Raw genomic sequence first — 9,113 nt, 5'->3', positions numbered from 1 at the left:
TCCCACGACCGACGCGCCGCTTCCTCCCCCGACACCACCGCCACCACGGCAAACCCCTTTTTCCCCTTCCTCCTTTCCCTGCCCGCCCCCACCTCCCCTACTCCCCCGCCGCGGCATCGGGAAGAGCCGGGACGCGCCGGCCGTACCGGGCGCGGGGCGAGCGGGAGGACGAGCGCTGAGGGAGGCGGAGAGAGAAGCGACCGGCGACGGTCGACCCGCGGGAACGACCGAACCCCCCTCAGAGCGGGAAGAGGGGCGCGGGACGGACGGGCGGGGGACGGCGGGGGCAGAACCGGGAAGGCCACCCGTCGGAACCCAGCGACACACCCGTACCGAGACGCCGCGAGGACGACACGCTCCCAACACGAGGCCCACGCCGCGGACCATACCGGGCGCGGCCGCGCCGGCGGATGCGGCCGGGGCTCACGGGCGGGCGGGGGCCGCAGCGGGCCCACCCCCAAAGCACACGGGCAAGCGAGGCGCAACGCCGGGGAGACGGGGAAACCACCCCCGACCCCCTCGGGCGGGGTCGGAGGACCGTGAACCGGCGGGAGGGAGACCACGCCAACGGGGAGCGGCGGGAGACCGGACGGCGGCCGACCCCGGGCGAGAAGCGGAGGATGAGGACGGGCCCAACGCCTGACACGCGGCGGCGACGCCCTCGCGCGGACAGGTGGAGGAGGAGGGGAGGAGGTCGACGAGCGACTTTGACCCCGCGAGGGGGGAGAGAGGGGGGCCGAGCCCGCGTCGGAAGGGAGGCCGGGCCTCGGGGCAGCGAGAGGGAGAGACACCGACCGGAGCCCCCACCGCCACACCGGGACGCGCACACGGGTTCGACTCAACGCCCAGGCGCCCACCTTGGCACCCCGGCAGCTTTCCCCCGACGCACGCCTTCCCAGAGGACGGCGGGGCCGGACGGGCCCCCGCGCAGACGCACCCTCAGCCAACAGGCCCCACGGACCGGCGTGGGCGACAGCCACTAAAGCCTCTTTCTCCTCTACGCCTCGCGGGGCGTCTTTCCCCCCGCACACGCCTCCAAGAGACCAGGCGAGACGCGCCGCCACGGCCGCGGCGGCCGGGACGCCCTTCAAACCGCAACTTCCTCCCGCCCGCCGGGCGGCCCTTCCCCCCAGGCACCCCGCGACCGCCCCGGGACCCGTGCGCGCCCGGCTGCCCCCCCGTGAGGAGGGGCCCGGCAGCACGGCCGCGGGTCGGCCAGACGAGGAGCGAGAGAGAAAGGAACGCCGGCGGGCGGGGAGGGGGAGCGAACCGGCAGAACGAGGACCGTCGACGGCAGGGCGGGCCGCAGCGGCACCCCCCGCGGGAGACGCCTCACAAGGGACCGGGAGGCCACTCGGGCGGCGACCGGGCACGCGAGCCAAGCCGGCGGGAATCACACTGCACCCAACCCGGAGCAGTCCCGCCACGCCCGCGGCACCGAGCCGACCCGAAACCAACGGACAACCCCCGGGAGCCCGAGGAGACGCCAGCCGACGCGAGAGCGAACCGAGGCAGACGCCGACGCCAACCGACGAAGACCCCCGCGTGGCAGCGGGTCCCAACGTCCGACGACGCGCCGGACGCGGCCGACCGCCGGTTCCCCCAAATAAGAAGTCCGCCCCCGAGAGCGAGGCCAACCCCGCGGTTCACGGACCCTCGAGAGCCCCGCGGAGGGGGAAGGGGGGGTAGGACGGCTCCCGCGATCTCCACCGGCCGTGGGAACGCTGCCGTGGAAGGGGGGGACGAGGCGGCAACCGCAGACGCCCGAGAGCACGCGGCACGCACCACACGCGACACGACCTCGCCGCGAGAGTGGCCGGGACGTGGACGCGCGTGGGAGGGACGCACACGCGACGGAGGGCACGGGGGAAACGGAGGCGGGTGGGACCGGGAGCCCACCGCCGCCCTTCCAAACCCACCCGTCCCGCGACGACCCCTCGCGGTGAGGGGGGTACCGCGCACGCGGGCGTGTGCACGGCCCTTCCCCGCCACCTGCCACCAGAAACCCAATCTCCCCCACAAGCTCCGCACAGCGGCAGGTCGACAGAGCCCCGTCCCGCGTGATCCCTCCTCGTACTCGGAGCGGGGAGGCGCGGGTCGCGGTAGGCGAGAGAGCAAACGCTGCGCGCAGAAGGCTGAGGTCAGGGCGGGCAGCCGAGGGGACCATCCGGGAGAAGCCCCTCGGAGATCGTAAAGCCCTTTCCGAAGATAGCTAGAGAAGGCAAATTCCTCACTGAGGGCGGGACGAACCCAACACCGACGAGCAGCCAAGGGCTCCGTGCACGCAACGGGAAACGAGCAACAGGCGCGGGACAGAACGGGAAGGACCACGCGCCAGCTGGTGGGGGGTCTGCGGTATCGGCAAAGGTCTCTTTCTCCGGGGTCTTCTTGAGCATTCGCGGACCGGGGGGACCTGCGACAGGTCCCCGCCGAGAGCCAGGCCTCTTCAAGGCGCACACAAAGGAGGAGCCTTTACTTGAGGGAGTCCGGTCTTTAAAAAGGGCCAGCCGCGATCGCTCAGCACCACCCTAACCGCGCAGGGCCCGCGGGTGAAGGCACCAAAAACATAGGCACGGGGTGGGCGCTCACCCAACGGAAGGAGCCTTTTTACCCGCACACTCAACTCCTCGACCCCCCCCCTTTCTGTCACCGTGCAGAAAGCCGGCAACTAGGACAAGGGAAAGCGTAAAGGCACAAGCACCATGGAGCACAGGAGGCACGCCGGGGAGCGGGTAGCGCCACCGCCAACTCAGAAGCGGGCACCTTGGTGGTCAAAGCCCGGAACGCTCCAGGAGCACCGCAAGGCTCACACAAAGCAGGGCGCGTGCACACACCATTCGGGAAGGGTATGCACCGCAGCGGGTCTACCACCTTCCCCCGGCACGGGGGAAGAGGGCCGCGAAGCAGTGAACGGCGTGGGGGCAAGCGCCCCCGACACGTCCACAGGGACACCGCGAACCACAGCAACAAGTGTGCGCGGGTCAGCGCTCGTGCCGGACAGCCGCACCCCTGACTTCCACACACCACCCTGCAAAGGAATGGGGAGGAGAGACGAGGGGCCCGCTGGCAGAACGAGAAGAGCGGTCGCCATTCGCGCTGAATGACCATTCGCCATGAATGTCCGTCCCTCGCCTGGCGCGGCTTAGGCCCCGGCCCGAAGAGAACGCGGCAGCACCACATCGATCCAACGGGAGCGAGACACGCCATGCATCGGGAACAACGGGCGTGAGAGCTTTCTAACAACGCACTGGACGGGAATACGAGCGAGAAGAGCGAGAGAGAGCACGGGAAGAAGTCGCTAACACTGCCACACACACAAAAAAAAATTTACCCTTCTCGAGGGCGAGAAAAAAAAGGAAGCGTTGCACTCGGGAGGCACGTGGCGTGGAAGAACGGGACTCAACGGGCAGCGGAGGTTCGGGAACTCCTTCAAAAAAAAAAAATAAAAAATAAAAAATAAAAATAAAAAAATAAAATCCCCTTCGAAGGAGAAAAGGTGCAACTCGGGAGTCACACAGCAGGAAAGAAAGGGACACACCACCAAGCAGCGGAGGTTCGGGAACTCCTTCCAAAAAACAAAAAAAAAAAAAAAACAAAAAACAAAAAAAAAAAAAAAAAAAAAAAAACCGGTCGGCCGCAGAGGAGCACGCCAGGGGGTCACTGGCACCAAACGGGAAAACCCTTCCAGTCGCACTCGGCACCAACGACTCCTACCGGTAACGGACGACAACCACCACGGGGAAATCGGGAACGCCTGACACGCGGGACGGTTGTCATAAAGCTGCCCCACAGAGCACAGGCAAGCAAGCACGGGAAAGCAGGAAGCGCGTACTCATGGGGGGACGCTAAGCTTCGAGCATCGAAGAGGCCCATGCGCAGAAGAAAAGAGCTAGGGCTGGACAAGCAAACAGCCTTGGTGCAAGCCTCTTCCAACGTCCTTTAATGACAAAAAGAGTCAAAAGGACAGCGTGTCAGCATATATCTCCAGGTACAATAAGGACAGATAGCAAAGATGAAAAGTGTAAAAGACACAGGGATAAACATGACAGGCCACACGGAACGTCTGGAAGTCATGTTCGGTGACGTGTCCCCAAGAGGTCCCCATGTAGAAAGAGAACCGGACCGCAAAGGAACAACTGGTCGACCTTAGAACCCTGAGTGCTCACAGACCGAGGAGGCCATGGTAGATAGCCTGGAACACAGCTTCCCCTCGGCCTCAGAAGTCCATGCTCCCGCTGGCAGGGACCGGGGAGGATCCTGGAAAAAATAAAGTCTCGGAGGCGCCCCCTAGCCGGGCCACCTCGGCTCGGAGGACGGGGACACAGCACCCTCTCGGCCTCAGAGGTCCAGGCTCCCGCTATCAGGGACCGAAGGGACTCCTGGAAAAGAAAAAAAAAAAATCCGTGGCGCCACCTAGCCGGGCCACCTCGGCTCGGAGGCCGGGGACACAGCACCCTCTCGGCCTCAAAAGTGTCTATGGTCCCGCTGGCTGGGACCGAAGGGACTCCTGGAAAAGAAAAAAAAAAAAAAAAACTCCGTGGCGCCCCCTAGCCGGGCCACCTCGGCTCGGAGGCCGGGGACACAGCACCCTCTCGGCCTCAGAGGTCCAGGCTCCCGCTATCAGGGACCGAAGGGACTCCTGGAAAAGAAAAAAAAAAAAAAAACTCCGTGGCGCCCCCTAGCCGGGCCACCTCGGCTCGGAGGCCGGGGACACAGCACCCTCTCGCCCTCAGAGGTCCAGGCTCCCGCTATCAGGGACCGAAGGGACTCCTGGAAAAGAAAAAAAAAACTCCGTGGCGCCCCCTAGCCGGGCCACCTCGGCTCGGAGGCCGGGGACACAGCACCCTCTCGGCCTCAGAGGTCCAGGCTCCCGCTATCAGGGACCGAAGGGACTCCTGGAAAAGAAAAAAAAAAAAAACTCCGTGGCGCCCCCTAGCCGGGCCACCTCGGCTCGGAGGCCGGGGACACAGCACCCTCTCGGCCTCAGAGGTCCAGGCTCCCGCTATCAGGGACCGAAGGGACTCCTGGAAAAGAAAAAAAAAAAAAAACTCCGTGGCGCCCCCTAGCCGGGCCACCTCGGCTCGGAGGCCGGGGACACAGCACCCTCTCGGCCTCAGAGGTCCAGGCTCCCGCTATCAGGGACCGAAGGGACTCCTGGAAAAGAAAAAAAAAACTCCGTGGCGCCCCCTAGCCGGGCCACCTCGGCTCGGAGGCCGGGGACACAGCACCCTCTCGGCCTCAGAGGTCCAGGCTCCCGCTATCAGGGACCGAAGGGACTCCTGGAAAAGAAAAAAAAAAAAATCCGTGGCGCCACCTAGCCGGGCCACCTCGGCTCGGAGGCCGGGGACACAGCACCCTCTCGGCCTCAAAAGTGTCTATGGTCCCGCTGGCTGGGACCGAAGGGACTCCTGGAAAAGAAAAAAAAAAAAAAAAACTCCGTGGCGCCCCCTAGCCGGGCCACCTCGGCTCGGAGGCCGGGGACACAGCACCCTCTCGGCCTCAAAAGTGTCTATGGTCCCGCTGGCTGGGACCGGAGAGGAGGGAAGAAATAAAAAAAAATAAAATAAAATAAAATAAAAAATTAAAAAAAAAAAATTGGAAAAAAAAAAAAAAAAATCCGGGACGGGGCCCAAGCCTTCTGGTCGACCTCATCCAGCTGCCACCAACCCCTCCTTGTGTCCCAATAGGTCGTACAGCCACCCTCCTCCCCTGAAGTTCTCCAGGTACAACCTCCTAGCTAGAGATGGTCCCCAGACAGGACGGCGTCTCCGTCGCGCACCCGCCTGCTTGCCTGTCACCCTCTCACCCTGGCCGGCTCACCACAGGCACTTCCCCGTCCTTTGTCACCAACCGGGGGACAGGAGCGTTGCGGAAACTTGTCGCCACTAGGTGTCGCCCGACAGCGATCTCGATCAAGCAAACCAATACAGACTGTCACGCGCCGCCGCCGCCACACACACTCATTCCGTCTCTCCGGAGTGACCTCCCTAGCTCAGGGGGACACTCACCCACGCACAACGGGGCAGGTACCCACCACTTCTCCCGAATGGCACAAACGGTCCCGGTTGTCCCGCCGGAACACAGTGAACGCGGGATGGACTCGGGGCCAACCCCCTCAGGCACCCAGAAAAGGAAAGTAGGACGGAGCGGTGAAAACAGGCCACCTCTAAGTGAAAGGACATGCACTCTCGAATCGGTTAACAATTAGCAAGGAACAGGCACAGTTAGGAAAAGGGAGCGTCCAAACTCCGTCGTGAGGGGAGGGTGGCGGCGACCTCAGTTCCACACCATTTTTAAATGGCTCACTCATTTTTAAAACCCTCCACCGATCCCGATGGGGGGGAGGGGGGGTTGTTGTTGTTCTCTGTTCCTCGCTGCCACCGCCAGCCGGCACTCACCAAACCACACACCTGCCACCCTCTTTGGAAGACTAAACACAGAGAGTAAATTAAAAGAATGGTGGAATGATGGTGGAATGGTTAAAATTCCCGTGATTTGTTTTCACTCTGATCAAAACATACTTATTTTGTGCATTTGCATTCCCTTGTTCACACGTGCCTCTGTGTGTGTGGTGGGGGGAGGGAGGGAGGGAGGGAGGGAGGGAGGGAGGGAGGGAGGGAGAAAGAGAGAGAGAGAGAGAGAGAGAGAGAGAGAGAGAGAGAGAGCCAATTTAAAAAATAAAAACATGGTTAAATACAGCCACTTTGGGAAGATTGCTAGAGAGAATGCAGTCCAGAGTATGGAGGCCAGAGCTCTGGACGCTCTAGACCACAGGTCTCCCATCTCCCATATACCAGGCACCCAGCACCACCATCCCTACTTTGTTTGCTTGTGCGTTTGTTTGCTTGCTTGTTACATTAGTTTCATCCCAAGTTAATAATTATATATTTTTTTTCTATGCACGTATTTAGTTGTGGCAGGGGAACTCCTTCTTTAGGACAGGCAGACTTAGCTAGTTAGTTAGCCAGTCAAAAGTACGTAAAAAATTTATATCAACATAAATATCATTCACTAAGAAATCCTATCTGAAGAAAAAGAAAGAAAGGAAGAAAGAAGGAAGGGAGGGAGGGAGGGAGGGAGAGAGAGAGAGAGAGAGAGAGAGAGAGAGAAAGAAAGAGGAAAACTGGCAGACTTAGTTTTAGTGTTTTTGTTATTGTTTATTCAAGATATTGTTTCAGGGCTGGAGAGACGGCTCAGCGGTGAAGAGCACTGACTGCTCTTCCAGAGATCCTTAGTTCAAATCCCAGCAACCACATGGTGGCTCACAACCATCTGTAATGGAATCCTCTCCTTGTGTGTTGAAGACAGTGACAGTGTGCTCATAAAATAAATAAACAATAAAAAATATGTTTGAAGATTAAAGAAAAAACTCTCTCTCTCTCTCTCTCTCTCACACACACACAAATAAACTCTGTAATAAAAATCAATGTGACTTCATGATCAAACTTCTATAGTCAATAGGACTAGAAAGAACACATGTCTGTAAAATAAAAGCAGAACCTTTTCTGCTTTGTTTTGTTTTGCCTCAAGGTACGTTTCTTTTGGTATAGCCCAGGCAGTCATGGAACTTGCTCCGTAGACTTATCTAGCCTCAAGCTCACAGAGGTCCACTCTGCCTGCCTCGGCCACCCACACAGCTCTCTCTGCTGACTATATGTCTGCATGCCAGAAGAGGGCACCAGAACCTAGGAGGACACACCACATGGCTCCTGAGAATCCAGGTTTTGACTTTAAAAAAAAAAAAAAAAAATTCTGACAGCATAGAGGGTAGATATCTGCCTGCCAGGCTCTTCTAGTGCTGTTTAAGGTGGGGTAATAGCCATGTGAAGGAGACAAGGGGAGAGGAAAAATCGATTGGATGAGTAGTGCTGCTGAGATTAAGGAACACACACACACACACACACACACACACACACACACAGAGAGAGAGAGAGAGACAGAGACAGAGACAGACAGAGACAGACAGAGACAGTAAGACAAAGAGACAGAGAGAGAGAGATGACAGAGGGACACACCGAGGGAAAGACATCAGGACCAGCTGAATTTCTCAAGAAAAGAAAAGAAGAGAAAGGAAAAATGTTTTCTATATACACAAATCTGTATACATGATTTGTTATAGTGTCCCATTTGGGCACTTTGGATTCAACTGTGGATGGTTGGCAGCCAGCTTGGCTGACACCTGACCTCACCAAGATGGAGGCAGCCGGCCATTAGCCCTGATGTTCCAGGTCACTTCTGTTTCTCCCTTTCCCAGCCTCTAGGGAAACAGAACTTAATTAAACTCAGTTTGCACGTGCAGAAAGGTGAAGAGGCACCCAAAAGCAGCCAGAAGCCTCAGACCATCCACAGCCACATGTTCTCCTTCTGCCTATATTACTTCTAAATGATCGTATTTATTTATTTATTTATTTATTTATTTATTTACTTACTTACTTACTTACTTACTTACTTACTTACTTACTTTTTTTTCTTTCTTTTTTTTCGGAGCTGGGGACAGAACCCAGGGCCTTGCACTTGCTAGGCAAGCGCTCTACCACTGAGCTAAATCCCCAACCCCCTTACTTACTTACTTACTTACTTACTTACTTATTTTTGTCATACTTAAACAATCGTTCGTCCTTGAATTCCTCCTGTATGCCAGGTAGACTTAGTCAGTCAGTCAGTCAGTCAGTCAGTCATTTAGCCAGGTCAAAATAGTTAAACATAAATATCAATAAAATCAATAAAAATCAAATGCAAACCCAATAGACAGTAAGTAAAATCGAATAAACCAAAAGATACATCATAAGCACAGAGTTTCAGCCGGACATTGAAAAGCAGCAGTTACCGAAGCAGTCTCCCTCCCACACCAACACACACACAGCTCGACCACCACCTTATCTGCACATTTTCAGCTCCTGCTTTCTAGAGTTACCAAGTTTATACACTACAGAGTTTAGCAAAGCAGGCCGGTTCACCGCACCCCCAGGGTCAGAGAACATGCTAGACCAGCTCTAGGGGATGGGCTGGGGGGCAGGGGAGGGTGGGAAGAGGGGAAACAGGCAGACTTAGGTATTCTAGTTTTGTTCATTCAAGATTCCACTTCTCTCTGTTGTAGCCCTGATAGACAGACA

General features: G+C 57.9%; 1 long non-coding RNA gene across 1 annotated transcript in view; it reads right to left on the bottom strand.

The window, feature by feature from the left end:
• Positions 1–6,289, bottom strand: part of LOC147997386 (uncharacterized) — an 18,344-nt gene extending 12,055 nt beyond the window's left edge. Inside the window, exon 1 of the long non-coding RNA XR_015647916.1 lies at positions 6,035–6,289. This is a non-coding gene — a long non-coding RNA (uncharacterized LOC147997386). The remainder of the gene's footprint in view (positions 1–6,034) is intronic.
• Positions 6,290–9,113: the final 2,824 nt, after the last annotated feature.

The sequence above is a fragment of the Rattus norvegicus genome, unplaced genomic scaffold, assembly GCF_021556685.1.
Source record: "Rattus norvegicus strain SHRSP/BbbUtx unplaced genomic scaffold, alternate assembly SHRSP_T2T unassigned-0000159, whole genome shotgun sequence".
Lineage (NCBI taxonomy): Eukaryota > Metazoa > Chordata > Mammalia > Rodentia > Muridae > Rattus > Rattus norvegicus.
The sequence above is the reverse complement of the archived record's forward strand: the minus strand, read 5'-3'. Positions and strand labels throughout refer to the sequence as shown.